Source organism: Ambystoma mexicanum, chromosome 9 (genome assembly GCF_040938575.1).
Source record: "Ambystoma mexicanum isolate Mex_15411 chromosome 9, UKY_AmexF1_1, whole genome shotgun sequence".
NCBI classification, from domain to species: domain Eukaryota; kingdom Metazoa; phylum Chordata; class Amphibia; order Caudata; family Ambystomatidae; genus Ambystoma; species Ambystoma mexicanum.
Genome location: NC_090931.1, coordinates 622204195 through 622218942, shown reverse-complemented (window position 1 = coordinate 622218942; position 14748 = coordinate 622204195). Strand labels below are relative to the sequence as shown.

Here is a 14748-nt window from a genome sequence, read left to right as displayed (position 1 = left end):
TACCACCTAGAAGCAAACACAACATCCTGAACTGAACCTGCCACCAGAGCACCGAAAGCATTTTATGCCCACCCTCTCCTCGCACTTTCAAACCCACCTGTCCCCCTCTTTCTTTTCATATCCGCCAGAGCGTACGAGAGATCATGAAAATGGCAGCGGTGCACTGTGCTATAACTCTGATAATCCGGCTAGGGGACCAGAGGCAGGAAAAGGTTAGAGGGACATGGCGGGAGGAAGGGGGCGGCAGCAGAACCCAGTGCTACTTTGATGACTTCCCTGCATGTTCCTTTTACTTTCCCCTCTGTCCCTTTCACTCAGCATAAGTCTTGCTTCTCTCTTCACTGTTTCCGCCCTCTACGCTCACTTCTTTTACCAACTCGCCTATTGGCTGTTCCTTCCTCTCACGCAAGTCTCTCTCTCCCATTTTTCATGCTCTCAATCCCCACCTTCCCACTTCTCCATCTATTTTGCTTTCTCACTTTCTTTCCTCCCTCCCCATCCTCCTTTCTCCCCGCTCTCACACATTCCCCCCCCTCGATCAATCGCCAATGTGTGTGTTCGCACTCTCCCCCACTCCCCCCACCTCTCTCTCTCTCTCTCTCGGGTGAGACGTTGTCTGATGGCGGTGCTGTGCTACGGGCTTTATAAACAAATGTTTGTCTTCCAAACAAGATAAGCAAAACATATTTTGCTGCGGGAGAACAGGGGATTTTAATTGCTGTTGTCGCTGCTATTTTAGCGATCCGGCAGTCAGCTGTAGTCTGGCGGATCCGCAGGTGTTGCTTGCAATAGACAGCCGGCTCTGGCTGTCTTTACACAAGGCCATTGTGACATAACTGCATTGAGTAGAAAACAAACAAAGCGCCTTACAACGTTTTCGGGTGGTCTTTGGCACATGAGGTTTGTGATGACATGTTACATTCACCGTATACAAATAGTTAACACCACGGCGTGGGTAATTAGGCTATCCTTTGAAATTGCAAATAACGTGTCTTTTAATCCTGTTGTGGTTGTGTGTGTAACTGACCTTAAATAAGAGGCAACATAGATGTTGCAGGGTTTATGGTCATTGCATCGAATTCCTTGCATCTAAATGCATTTGCATCGAATGCATTTTTTTCTTTGTTTAGCCTTTAAAATCCTCCGGAACAAAAATTAGCCCTTTACGCAGCAAAAACATGCATTCAATGCACATTTTTTAGATGGAACAAATTTGATGGAATGGCATTAGATGGAATGACATTAGATGGAATGGCATTAGATGCAATGACCAGATACCATGTTGTAGGATCTCAAGAGGGCCTACTGCGAAAACATGCCCATAGATCCTGAAGGCAAAAACATCTTTTTTGTTGACAAAGTTTTGTTTCTCTAAATGGGACTTGTAAACTTATATAACAGCAGTGGCCGCCATGATGGCCCTCAGACTCCCATACACAGTCCGCTTTGGGAATGGCACGCGGGCTACATGCAGAGGTGGCATCCGCCATATTTTGGAAACCAGGTTTATGGTAACCCCAGTCAGTATATTCACTGTTGTTGAGTCGTGTTTCGATGTAGGAGACTGAAAATGGGGGGTCTTAATCATGTTCTAATTTAATGAGCTGACATTGAGGTGCCACAAAAGAAACTTTGCCAAACAGAATGATAACATGCATTGGCAATGCCAACAGTTTGAGCTTTTGTGTAGGCATGGGAAAGGCATTTGCCAGGCAGTGCCTTAGTGGTATTAACTGCCCATTGATGGTAGCCGCTGCAAGATGGTGCGAGTACCTGGGTACATAATCGCAGTGCGTGGCAAATGCTTAGCATTTACATAGAAGCCAAAACTGTTGGCTTTGCCAATACTTGGTTTTGACAGGACTTCAGTGAAGGACACACCCAGTGCTTGTAAATCGAGTGCCTGAATGCAGGCCTGACATTTTTATTACACCAGTAGTGATATTAACAGCTCCAATTAAATCATTAACACTCAGAAGACTGCTTTGAAAAAATACTGGCAGGCACTTTGAGTACAACGTTTAATGTAAGGCTTGATAAAGCTAGCTCAAAGAGACACCATTGAAGATGTGTCTTGAGAGCGGAGGGGCAGGCACTGGGTGGGAATGGACATAGCGATTAGTAAGGCCAGTCAATGGGTGGGTAAATAACCAAACAACACCTACAAGCTTTGTGTCACTCCATCAATGTCATTTATCCCTCGCTGTACCCTAATGCAATAGTTCCGGCTGATAAAACGCCACCTAACAGCCAAAACTAAAGATGATTCATAGGGGATCCGGAAATTGTACAGGATCTGGAATGTTTAAAGGGCAGAGAAATGTTGGCACATTGTGCACATGTGCGTTTGCTGTCAAATATACACATTTTTTAGTAATGTGTTGATCAACAATTTGTGCCAAGCAAACACTGTAACAGAAAACTGATAGTTAAGCAACGCAATATTCTGATCATGTGGTGCTTACACAACAAGTTGCCCATTGAATTTCTCAATTGCGGTCTCGAGTTAACTCTACGCACTAGGGAGATGGCTCTCGTGCTGGCGGGGAACCGAGAAGAGCTTCCGTGATGCCCTTGCCATGTCTTGATGCAGGGGAATCCAGCACTAGAGCAAGCACAGACAGACTGCTTGTGACACCTGTTTGACTTAAAGTCAGTGTTTGGGGGGGGAAAGTTACATGAATCAAATAACATAATTACAGGGATTAAAACTCCTTTGAAACCGAAAATGGATTTGATTTAGGGGCAAAATACCCAAACAACAAATTGTTCACTCTATGGGGAATTGGGTAGGAAATTGGAGACCGTCGAGGGAGTACACCCTCTTAAAATAGGGGCAAAAGCAATAAAAACCAAAACCATCCATTTCTTTTTAACAAGACTTATTTCCCTCCCTTTAAAAGCACATGAGAATGAGTTTGTTCCTCCTACTCTCTCGTCCTGCTCGTCCCGCTCTTGTCGCCTTTGTTATAATTTGTGTACATGGAGGTTGGAGCGTCATCGGATCATGGTTAGCACTGGAGAAGACTCCGGGGGTGGGCTACTAGCAATGAAACACATCTAACTCCTATTTTGTAGTCGAGAAACCTGCTGAGCCTGCCAGGTCTGAAGCGATTGGCGCATTCAGAGAGGAGTCGTTAGTCACAAATGTGGTCCCCGATCGGATGCATTTCAAAATGAGTAACTGCTTTGAACGTCAGAGGAAGGGAAGCGTGTCTGAGCATGTGGTGAGGCGGACATAGGTTGGGATGTGGGCGACAATGAGTACGTTGCACGTTAACTAAACTCTGTGTCCAGAAACCCAAAACATTTTTGTGAGTAATTGGCTTGATGAAATCAATTTGCATTGACTTTTCCCAAAAATCTAGATAAAATTTACCCCAGAAAATGCGTAACATGGGCCCCTCGAGCTGGACAATTTACCGTTCATCAAACCGTTCAAAAGAAAGAAGAAAATGCTGTTTGGGGCCTACCCCCATTCATTATCCCATTGAGAAAAAGGTTCTTCCTTTTGCAAAAGCCCACAGACGATTCGGGTGGATTGGTGAACAATTTATTAGTTAAAAAAAGCAAGCAGCTGGACAACAACAAACCAACCACAGTACAAGACTTTGGTGCAAGTCTGAACCCCTCTCCCTTCGAGCACTGCTCTCTTTTACTCAAAGGAACACATGCATTTCAATGGAAGGGGAGATCCAGTCCAGACAGAGCAAGGAATCTTACTGATCAATTTTACAAGCAGGGAACAAAGCTCCACTATACACGTCATTGACACCAGTTACGTGCTCAAACACGTAGACATTGCTTTTAGGAAGGACGGCATAAAGTGATGCATTTAGTTGAACTGAATATACACCTCAGAGGTTCACACACCTCAGAGGGAGACGAGCATGCTTACTGTATGAGGACTGCCGTCTGCTAGAGCTGCTTTTCCTAAGAAAGCAGGAGCCTAAAAGTCACTTGCATATGGCAAAAAGAAAACACATCAGCAGAGAGAGATGTGAAGGCGAGCATAGCTACACACTTCATTGCAAGGACATGCAATAAATCCTAGAGCCTCACCTGGCACAGGCAAGAAACAGTGGTTTAAACATGGCAGTTTACAGTACCTACTCAATGTTATAATGCAGCAGTTTGCTAGGGGAATACATAACATTTTCAAACCAGACTTTCCCCCCACATTTTGAATATGCATAGAGTGAAAACTGCTGGAAGGACTTGCACCATATTAGAACAAGTTAGGTGCAAAACATCACAGATATTCCAATTTTGGTTTGGTGTAAATCCGCAGGCCTTGACTGATCCGATCAGGTTCTTTACTTGGAAGGGAGAGAGGAGCCTTTGCTAAAGGCCATGGCCACTAGGTCACATACGTTTATATGAATTCTTATAGAATGGCCAGCGGCCACAGCAGGAGCCCATGGCCAATGCACCATGGAGAAAATATAGCACAACAGAACCCTTGAAATTCAGTGAATAAAAGTTACTTAAGAGAGAGCTAAGGCGAAAACACAAATCACAAAAAACCTATGGAATTTGCAGGTGTGGGAAGCGAGGTCAATACTAACTTAGAGTCATCGCCACAGCTTAGCTCATGAGAACATATGTGAGATGATACCAGGGATCAACAATGAGATAACAAATTACATCATGTGGGAAATCTACAGGGGTGACTTCGAGGGAAGATTCTCATCACTTACAACACACGCCAAATTTAACAGGTTTTGTTGTGATGCTGGTTTATCCTAACTCTCTGTTAACTAAAGTGTTTTCACTGTATTTATATATATATCCATATATATGGATATTTGTGCAAGCTCCGCACTCTATGTACAATGCAGCTACAGCAGCAGAACTCTGGGTCCCTATCTTAGAGGACAGATGCTCACAGCAAGATTTTATCTTTACGCTTGAACAAATGCAGGAATCTGCACTTGCACGCTTGAAATCATCTCACGACCTACTAGGAATGTTATTGTGTCTTCTTCCCTCTCCTTCCCCAACCTACTCTTCCCCTCCTTCCCACTCTTCCCTTCTTTCTGTTACTGCACTTACACGCTCCAAATCGTCTCACGACTTAGTAGGAATGTTATTGTTTGTCTTCTTCAGTGTCCTTCCCCAACCTACACTTCTGCGCCCCCTCCCTGCATTCTTGTGTCTGCACATGCAGGATCCGAATGTCTCAAGACCTAGTAGGAACGTTTTTTTTTCTTTCTTGTAACACCATTGTGCTGTGTAGGCACATTATAAATACCCAATAAATAAAAATAAAATAAAAACACAGCTCAGCACAGAAGCCAGAGTCCACACTGGCTTCAACTTGCCAAGCATGCAGGCCTACACACATTGCAAGTACCTTGGCTTTGGGGGTGGTTGGCGGCTCCAAAGGGGGTACTACCATTAAATCATTCAAGGACAGTGGTGGCAGGTGAACATTTTTATATACAAATTGGTGTGAGCTACCAAGAATAGTGAGGGCAACCTAAGCAATGGAGGAGGCTTTGGAGGGGTTCTCTCCTCCAGAACATCTTTCAAATATGTGTTGAAATGGTGCATTTTATAGCACAATTCTTGAGAAAATTGGGTAAAAAGCCACACAATTTACAATAGGTTCTCTATAATAAGACATGAAAACAATCCAGTAGATGCCATGCCACAACAGTATACAGGAGCATTTACCAACATGTTCCTAATGCCGGTGTCCACAACATAAGTCAGCATTGTCATTGTAAGTCATTTTCATGCAGCAGCACCCAAAATAAAAGCCATCATTGACACCGTAAATCACTTTCATGTTGCACCCACAATGTATTCCAGTATAGTGTCCAATGTCAATCACTCTCGTGAAGCTGCTGCCAATTGTCACTGTCAATCACTGGTGCAGCCACAATCTATGCAAGTTTGATTACTGCAAAACACTTTCATAAAGTTGCTGAAACAATATAAACCACAAAGGCCAATACAGAGCTTTGAGGAATGGTTTACACAAACAAAATAAGTCATCCTTTTCAATATAAATATGATGTAGCACCCTCACCAAACACATCCACACGCATACACAGATCTCGCTTGCAAACACACACACTCACTCAAACATTTAACATCTTGCACACGCATACATTGTAGAACAATCAAACATGCATGTAAATAAACACTTTTGGTTTATTTACCTTTATGTTCACGCATCATTTTATGGATTTATTTATATACAGGGGAGAACAATGCTCTTTTGATTGCAAAAGAATGTACAAAAGATAAGATATCAGACTTGACGCAAGGCAGTGAGCTACTTACCTGTTTGAGTGACATGCTGACCAGGTTGTGGTAGGGAGTAAATGGAACAGTCACCAGGGACAAAGCACGGGTGAACTTACATAGATTCAGGACAACCAACCTTAGAGTAGGGCATCTAGGTGGTACGACCAGCTATGTTAGGCATGTGACCAAGATGGAAGAAGTGTTACAGTGGAGGCAGAGAAAGTGAGGGGCAGAGGCAGGTGAGAGGTGGGGAGAAATGTTAGCTCAAAGACAGAAGAGAGGTAGGTTAAGAGGCAAGGAGGTAGGATTTCAATTTGGCTTTGAACAAATAGGTGTGGACTATTTCTCAGCTGTCCGGGGGGAAGAGAATTCCATGCAAGTTGACCTAGAAGAGAGAAAGAGCAGAAGCGAGAGGACACACAGGGATGGTGAAGTGTCGCAATGGTAGTTAAGGAGGCAGAGCGTAGATTACGAGGCTTGTACAGTTGCACACATTGCTGCTTCAGTGGTCTTCTCTTGGATTGGTAATCTGGTGACCATCGTCGCGCACTATTATTTTGCGTCTACACCTGTTTTATTTCTTTTTCTAAAGCAAGTCGGGCTGGCTTCATTTTTTGGATTGAAAACATGGCCAACGTGCCTTAGAATTAGGCCCAAAACACATATACACACAGCAACAACAGTGAAACTGTCAGGTTCATGCTACTGTCATAGCAGTGGGCCGTAGCCCTCAAAGTGTCACTGGTCAAGGTCACGGGTCCTCCACACACCTCAGGGTCAACCACACCAACCATGGGGGCCTCCTACACTAGTGTAGGAGATATGCAGGATAGTTTCTTGCAGTTGAGAGCTGTGACTCAAGGCACTGGTCAGAATGCAGAGGGAAAAGGACATTGACAACACTGTATGGGACCAGCCAGGAGCACCGGGGACTCCTTCATCCACTTATGGTGGAGCCTGAAAGAATTCTAATTGGCGACCGCGCTCTTCTTAAGACAAAAAAAACATGCAATTAAAGTCTTACAAGTATAGAATTCTACATGAGCTGCACATTCATCTTCTTTAAATCTGACATGAATTTTGTTCTTCATAAAGTAAAGATCTAAAGAGGAACATGTATTATGCAGCAACTGATTGGCTTATAGCCCAAAGCTGACAATTCTATAGTGGTCAGCCTGAGTAGACTAGTTATGGCACACATGCTAATGATGGGCTGCTCCAATTATGAACCCTTTATTCATCAAACATTTATTTTAGCCTTGCTAACCTTTATACACAGGTTTTGGTTCTTATGCTGGTGTATTATTTTGAGGTTATTTAAAATGATTTTTTTTTAAATTCTCAACAGTACCCATCAGTGGAGATGGAAAGAAATACAATGAGAACCAGCAAACCACTGGAGAAAAAAACCTGAAGGAAATGACAACGTCCCTGTAGAAGTATGGAACTGGATTCAGTGGAGTGCCGCGAGAAGGGAGAGTGACATTGGCTACAGCCACTCACATGCACAGCTCAGGACCCATCAGACCACTTTCATCCACTCTTCCATTGGCGCACTGTAACAGGGATACTGTGAAAAATCAACTTCCGGGGCACCAGTGGTCCAGGGATGAATATCGGTTTCTAAACCATCAATCAACCCCACACCTCTAGTACAACAGATAGGATCCAAACAGATTGGACTACAAGTGAATTATAAGAGCTCCTTGTCCAATTTTGGAATGTGGACTTAATGGCAGGCTTATCACCGCAAGGTCGTGGATCATTGGTTAGTTGCAACCCACCGAAAATACAATTATTACCTGATGATAAAAGGGACAGTCCAGTCAAGTCTACCTTCTGTAAAAAAGGTAGACTGTACCTCCAGCTCGGGTCCAAATGAGTCCTTCTTCTTACTCCTTTCGAAGTTGTCGGATGATCTGCTAAGTGAGGGGTCCAGCCCTCTTTTAAAGCCAAATGGGCCACAGTGATGCCCTAAGATGCCCCTGCGGTAAATACTACATGGGGAAAACCACACATAAAGCCAAAGAACGTTGGACCGAGCATAAGTCCAACATTAGGACTGCCAACATCAAATCACCAGTCTATCGACATTTTAGAGACACCAACCACAACAAAGCACATCTCAGATACATGATTTTAGAGGTGATGCACCCACTACCAAGGGGTGGAGACTTATCCAAGAGACTCATTCCTACATTGGATTCCCATGCAAGGGATGTACTCACCTGGAGCACAATACCTGCATTTCGATCCAGATCCTATCATTGAGGAAAGACAACATGTTATTCATGAATAAAGGAGACCAATTTCCTAACACTTCAATAACCTAAAGCTATCCTCAATCGCTACTCCTCCTGTCAAAACGTTGTCATCTTGGGTCATGGCATCTTGAAATCTACAAAAGCTTAAAGGCTTGGAGCGACATTCTCTTTCAAGGCTCATATCAACTCCTTGCTATCCTTAAGCTAATTCCCATCGAAACTGCTTTGCAACATATAACCTTTCTACTCATTCTCAAACATCAGAGCGGTAACTCAAGCACCTCCCCCCTAAATTGGGCTATGTCAATCTCCTCCACATTTGAAGAACCCAACTCCTTTGGTGTTCTAGTAATCAAACTCTCAGCACATTTATTTATTAATTTATTTATTGTGTATTTGTATGGTGCTTATACACCAAGTAAATTGTGTTTCAAAGCGTCCACGGGGGGCAACGTGGAGGGAACATGGGGATGAAAGGCAATATAACAATGAAAGAGAGAGGAGGTGCTACTAGGCCTTGTGAGCAATCAGAACGTGCAAGTGCCGAGAGAGAGAGGGGATTGGGGAGGAGGGAGTTAAGTGCTAGGATTATCACGGAGGGAGGTGCAAGGGAATAAGTTGCAGCGGCTGTTAAGTGACTGGCAGAGATCACTTGGTAAGATTGGTCATCTGCCAGTAAATAAGTGCAGACCTGTGCTATCATATGCCAATGGGTGCCAAGGAAAGTGCTGGTAGTGGGCGAAGGCTGAAGGCGATTGGGGTGGGATTCCAGGACCCAGGTGGAGACATAAGGGCCCTGGTCAACAATCTTAGTGATTGTGGAGATTAGCAAAGAAGGGAGAGGGGGAGGAGATGAAAAGGAAAGTCTTGAGGAGCTTCCCGAATTTGAGGAGGTCTGGCTCAAGACGAAGACGAAGGGGGAGGCTGTTCCATAGGAGGGAGCCAGCCGAGGACAGAGATCGCCCACCATACATGAAGTATATATTTCAAAATGGTTTATCTAAACAAGAGCATTTAACGTGTTTTTTAAATATGTTTAGGGTGCCTGTTGTTGTTGTTATCATCACTGTTCATTTTGCTCTGCCTGTGACTGGTTGTTAGGGTTTCTGGACCTCCTTCTTTACATTGGTCTCCTGCAGTACCGTTCCCAGAATCCCCGATTTCATGTTCCGGCTCTTTACAGATTCCTTTGCTTCCTATGCTTTTCAGATTCACAGTCTCTACGTAGTAATTTGGCCAAACATTTCCAATAGCACATGCTTTCAGATTCACCAATCTTTCATAACTCTTTCTCAATTTAAAATCACGGGATTCACGGGATTCAACTTGTTCCCCTTTCCTTGCTTTACTTTTGTGCTCATCGGCTATTTACTTTACCACAAGCATTAGACACTTGTAACCATTTCTATCACTTTCTCTTCATCAAGGATTTCAACATGTCCCAGCCTTAGACTTCTCAATAGTGCCTTTCAGTTTACCACACTGATTCCTAGTTTCTTAGCTTCAATGTACTATAGCATCCTCTCACCGACACGCTTCCTACATTTTTTGGATTCAATACTCTTCAGTGGTCTCACCTGCATACTTCACAAAATGTAGTTTAACCTTCAAACAGTTATCACAAACTCTGCCCGCAACCTCCACGCCACTGGTTGCTGCAACTTCATCAAAATGATCACCACCCTCCCCAATCCAAGGCCAATCCTCGAAATGATGTCTCTCTATCGTGACTCGCCCTGGTAGCTTCTCGCCCGGCTCTCCTGGTGGTCACCCTCAAAGCATCTTCGCTGCTTCATGGGTGTCTGTTTGCCTTTGGTTCTCAAACGTATCATGTCCCTCGGGAGGTTTCACCACCAGCTCGCTGTTGTCCGCCTTGTGGGTCGACTTCTTGTCTCTCGCAGTAGTCAATATTACCTCATACCTGCGACACCCATTGTCTGTGGTTCTCAAGTGGGCGTTGGTCCTTCCGGTTTGATCACACTGGTGGATATGCATGTACTGCTAGCCTGGTCACCCATGTTAGCTCCATGGTCTTTGTTGGTCCTCGCTACTTGGCAGAGGATCTTTTTCAGACATTGCCAATGAGACCCCCAACTGGTCTTCCTTCATGGGTTGGCAGCTGCCTGCCTTTGGAATCCCCCACCCAGTTTGACTTCCCCTGTCTCTGGAATCAGTTTTCAAATGATGCAGCTCTGCAGTGGTGCGCACGACTGCAGGAAGGGAAAAGAGACTCAGATGGTGGCGGTGTGCCCTCCGCTTTGCCACACTCCACATTATTCAAAAGGTTGCAAACTACTTCAACACTCGGCAGCCAGATTATGCAACAACCTCAAGTGTCTGTAATACATGAATCCAACCCTCCAATCTACACTAGTGCCTGCCCTTAAAAGATGCAAATGTAAGGTCTGGTGCCAGTCTACAGAGTCCTTCATGGCAATGCATCAACTTCCTGACTTTTTCCCCACAACCCCTTTAGACGCCTCTGAGTTTCTAACAAGAGCTTTCTTGCGCCCCCTCCTATCAACATCATCTCTCTTAGAGACATACGAATTACCATCAGGGGCCCTTTCTTTTCTTACGGCACCCTGTTCCCCAACGTACTCGGGAATCTACTAACTTCTATCAATTTCGTCGAACCTTGAAAAACTACATTTTTACTCAGGCTCTCTACTAACTGCCTGCATCTCTCCTACTTAGTTGTCATCCTGCCAGGGAATGTATTTCGTTACTTCTTCTGCATCCACTTCGCCATACATTCACTTTGTCACATTTACTGCTTCATACCTTTACTTCTTTTGTCTTTCACCTCTTCTAATATTCACTTTGCCATTACAGGGGGAGATCCTCTGTGTCCCCCTTCCTTTCTAACTCATATGTGTCTCTATCAGAGAAAACAGAGGTCCTTGTGATTTCCCCCAACCCCACTCGAGTTCTCTCTGGGACACAGAATTCTTGCCAGTTGCTTTACCCCTGTCCTGTGCCCTTCCTCTTGGCCGATGCTGCAACAGCTTCCTGTGCTTCCTGTGAAAGCCGGAAAGGAATTTAAAATCTTGTGTATCGCCCACCGGGTATTCCACAATATCGGGGCATATTACCTGCAAGCTAAATTGGACTGCTATCACCCCACTAAGTGTCTATGCTCAGCCTCACAAAACGTACAAAAAACACCCCGCTATCACAAAGCCCGGCTGGGTGGACGTTCCTTTTTGATCCTCACCCCCACTCTGTGGAATGCTCTTCTCCCTTTCTTGCGTGAGATTATTGGCCATCTTCAGTTTCGCTGAAAATGCACCTTTTCTAGTCGTGTCTCTCCTCAGCTAACTGGCCAACCCTCTATTAGCGCCTACATATCCTCAGGCCTTAACTTGCGCTCTACGAATGTTTTACCATTCCATACTATATGCTTCGCCTAACCCCTCCTTGACCCCTTGACGGCAGCCTTAACTTTACAGCGAACATTACCATATCCGTTACCACCCTGATCATGTGAAGATGCAGACGAGGTAAATGCATGAAGAAGTAAATGTCTGACGAAGCAAACATACAAGAGGTAAGTGATGAATTGTTGTCTCGGGAGGATAGCTCAGGGGCAACGCGCTCGCCTTGGAAGCAAGACAACTTGGAAAAACACAGGGGGTCCACGCTTAGAAACCTCTGGGTATTAAGCGCGTTATAAATAACAAATTACAATTACAAAGTAAACAGGGGATACCCCTGCCAGGCACCCTCAGGGCTCTTTTCGAGAAGTGCACCTTACAAAAAAAACAAAATAAAAGTTAGGAAAACACATTTCATTGTAGACTCATGTAACGGGGAAAGCAGAACCGTATATGTTAAATATATGAAAGGGAAGAGCGGGGGAGAAAATGAACTGACACGTGGAGGATGTCAGGGGGCAGAGAAAGGAGGAGTAGAAAGAAGGAGAGGAAAGTCATTAAAGATACCAGACAGTAAAAGATAGGAGAGAGGGCCAGGGAAAGAAGAGTATGAGAGAGTCCTGCACCCAAGCAGACAGCAAGGCTCTGAAGCAGACTCTCTGCTCCAAGCTCAGCGCTCTAATCTGCTTCCTTCCAGATGATAAAACACATCTAAAAATGTTTTCCTATTAAAGGTACCTGTTTCCTTTTGTACAGTGAGCGACGCTCCTGTATCTGTCTGAGCACCAAGACATAAACAGTGATCTGTAATTAAATGGGTCAGTGACTTAGGAAGGCTCAGCAGGGAATTGTGTGTGTGTGTGCCGGATGAAGGTTTGACTGCTAATTAAAGGGTGTAATTAAGTAGGACTGAAATAAATTATGTAGCACTCGAAACATCTGCTCGCGGGAGGTGGAGTTATGAAGCAAAAGGAGAAGAGCGAGGGAGCGGAAAAGCCGAAGAGGACGTGGGAGAGAAGAGAAATGAGGGCGGGAAGGGGAGAGAACAGGACATAGGACAAGGAACAGAAGCGCCTCTTCCTTCTCTCTCCTCCTCCCGTGTTAATGTCCCCTCGCCGCTGCAACTGTTGCCTGGTCCCTTCTGAGTCTATCCAGGGGCCGGACGACCCCTGACCTATCTCCCCAGCATCCCTTACAGGCACTTGCCCTCAGGCACCCTTCCCCTGACTAGCCGGAATCTGGTCCACCTGTCCTTCCCCTTTCCCCCTGACAGTTGCCCTCATTGGCCCCCCTCAGCACTTGCTCGCCCCCTTGCGCCGCCACTCCTCCACTTCACCCGCTCCCAACCCTGCCCCTTACTCCTCCCTCCCCTGCACTCATCACCTTTGTCTTCGCCCTTGCACGGAAGGATTGTTACAAGGCCAATTGAACCGTCATTGCTGTTCCCAGTTGACGCCGGAGTGGATTGCACACTTTAATAATTTTCTAAATTCCCTGTCTGCAATAATAGCATCTGACTTCTGGATTAGGCTAATGACGACCTCTCCTTTATCACTTATGCTAGTCAAATTCCTGATGATAATCTTTGCCAGTATTGATAGGGTAATGGGGTAATGGGTCAAGCCCAAACAGAAATAGAGGCACTAAATGGCACTTAAATTTCAAATTCTACTTTATCTGTCTTATGATGATTATATGTGTGTTAGGAAGTAACAAAAGGATTGCAAAAGTTGTGAGAAAGCCTTGTAATATTATTTTTCTTCTTTAAAATTAATTTTGATGATATGATTTTGATGATATGATGATACGATTATGAGATAATGTAAAAGTGCTTTGTGTATAAACACATTTCAAATAAATGTAAAAAAAATAACCGTCATTGTTGTTTTCTTTTTCCTATGTCCCATGCCCTATTTCTTGTCTTGTGCCACCTGGAAACACTTGTGTATAGGTGCCATACAAATGCCCAATAAAAAAAATAGGAGGAGAGGAAGAGAGAAAGGAAAGAAAATGAACCGGTAAGAAGAGATTGAAAGAGACAATAAAAGAGTGGTGGAGGAGCAGTAATCTTTAGTAATTTGGTTTCTCAATTTACACCACATACAAACATTATTATACTAATAATATCAAAAAATTCAACATTCCCGATAAGATAATACAGAGTGATAACCATGAAGACATCATAAAGTTAAAAAGTAAACTGCGCACAGGAGTCTGTAGTCCGTGCTATAGGCCTTTCCTGTTACCCTAGAGTGGATGTAATTCATGATCATTTGAACCTTTTACTTTGGGGAGTTGCTTATAAATAGCGCATATGGATAGATTTTCTCAAAGGCCAGGCAATAGAGGAAACCCACTGTGCTCTGGGAGCATAGCAAGCCAGCCTAGATGAAAAGAAAGGTTTTTCAGTCTTAGGAAAGACTTAAGTCTTATTAATAGTTCAGATCTTACAATAATGCTAATGTATTTCAAAGTTTGGATTTAAACTTCATCTGCATTTTAAGTATTACAAAGGCCAAGGGTTACAGTACGAAATGGCATGATTTATCCCCCAAAAAATGTAAAGCACACTTCTCTCCTGTCCACAATTTACATTTAAAACTTACATGCACAGGAGCACCCCATGTTGCCAACTGTTAGGATTTTTCCACGCACCTGAAAACACATGGTTTGGGGAAATAGCAAGCGCCCACATGTTAAGCCAAGGTAAAACAAGTATTGGAAATGCCAAGTGTTTTGGCTTTTGTGTACATATGGGAAAGGTATTTGCCAGGCATTGCCAAAATGGTACTAACGGGCCATTAATGGTAGTAGCTCGAAAACGGTGCCTGCACCTGTGCATATGGTAT

General features: G+C 44.2%; 1 protein-coding gene across 3 annotated transcripts in view; it reads right to left on the bottom strand.

Moving 5' to 3' along the window:
* SEZ6 (seizure related 6 homolog) overlaps window positions 1-14748 on the bottom strand; it is a 1141307-nt gene that overhangs the window by 429253 nt on the left and 697306 nt on the right. The gene's annotated exons all lie outside the window — the stretch shown is intronic.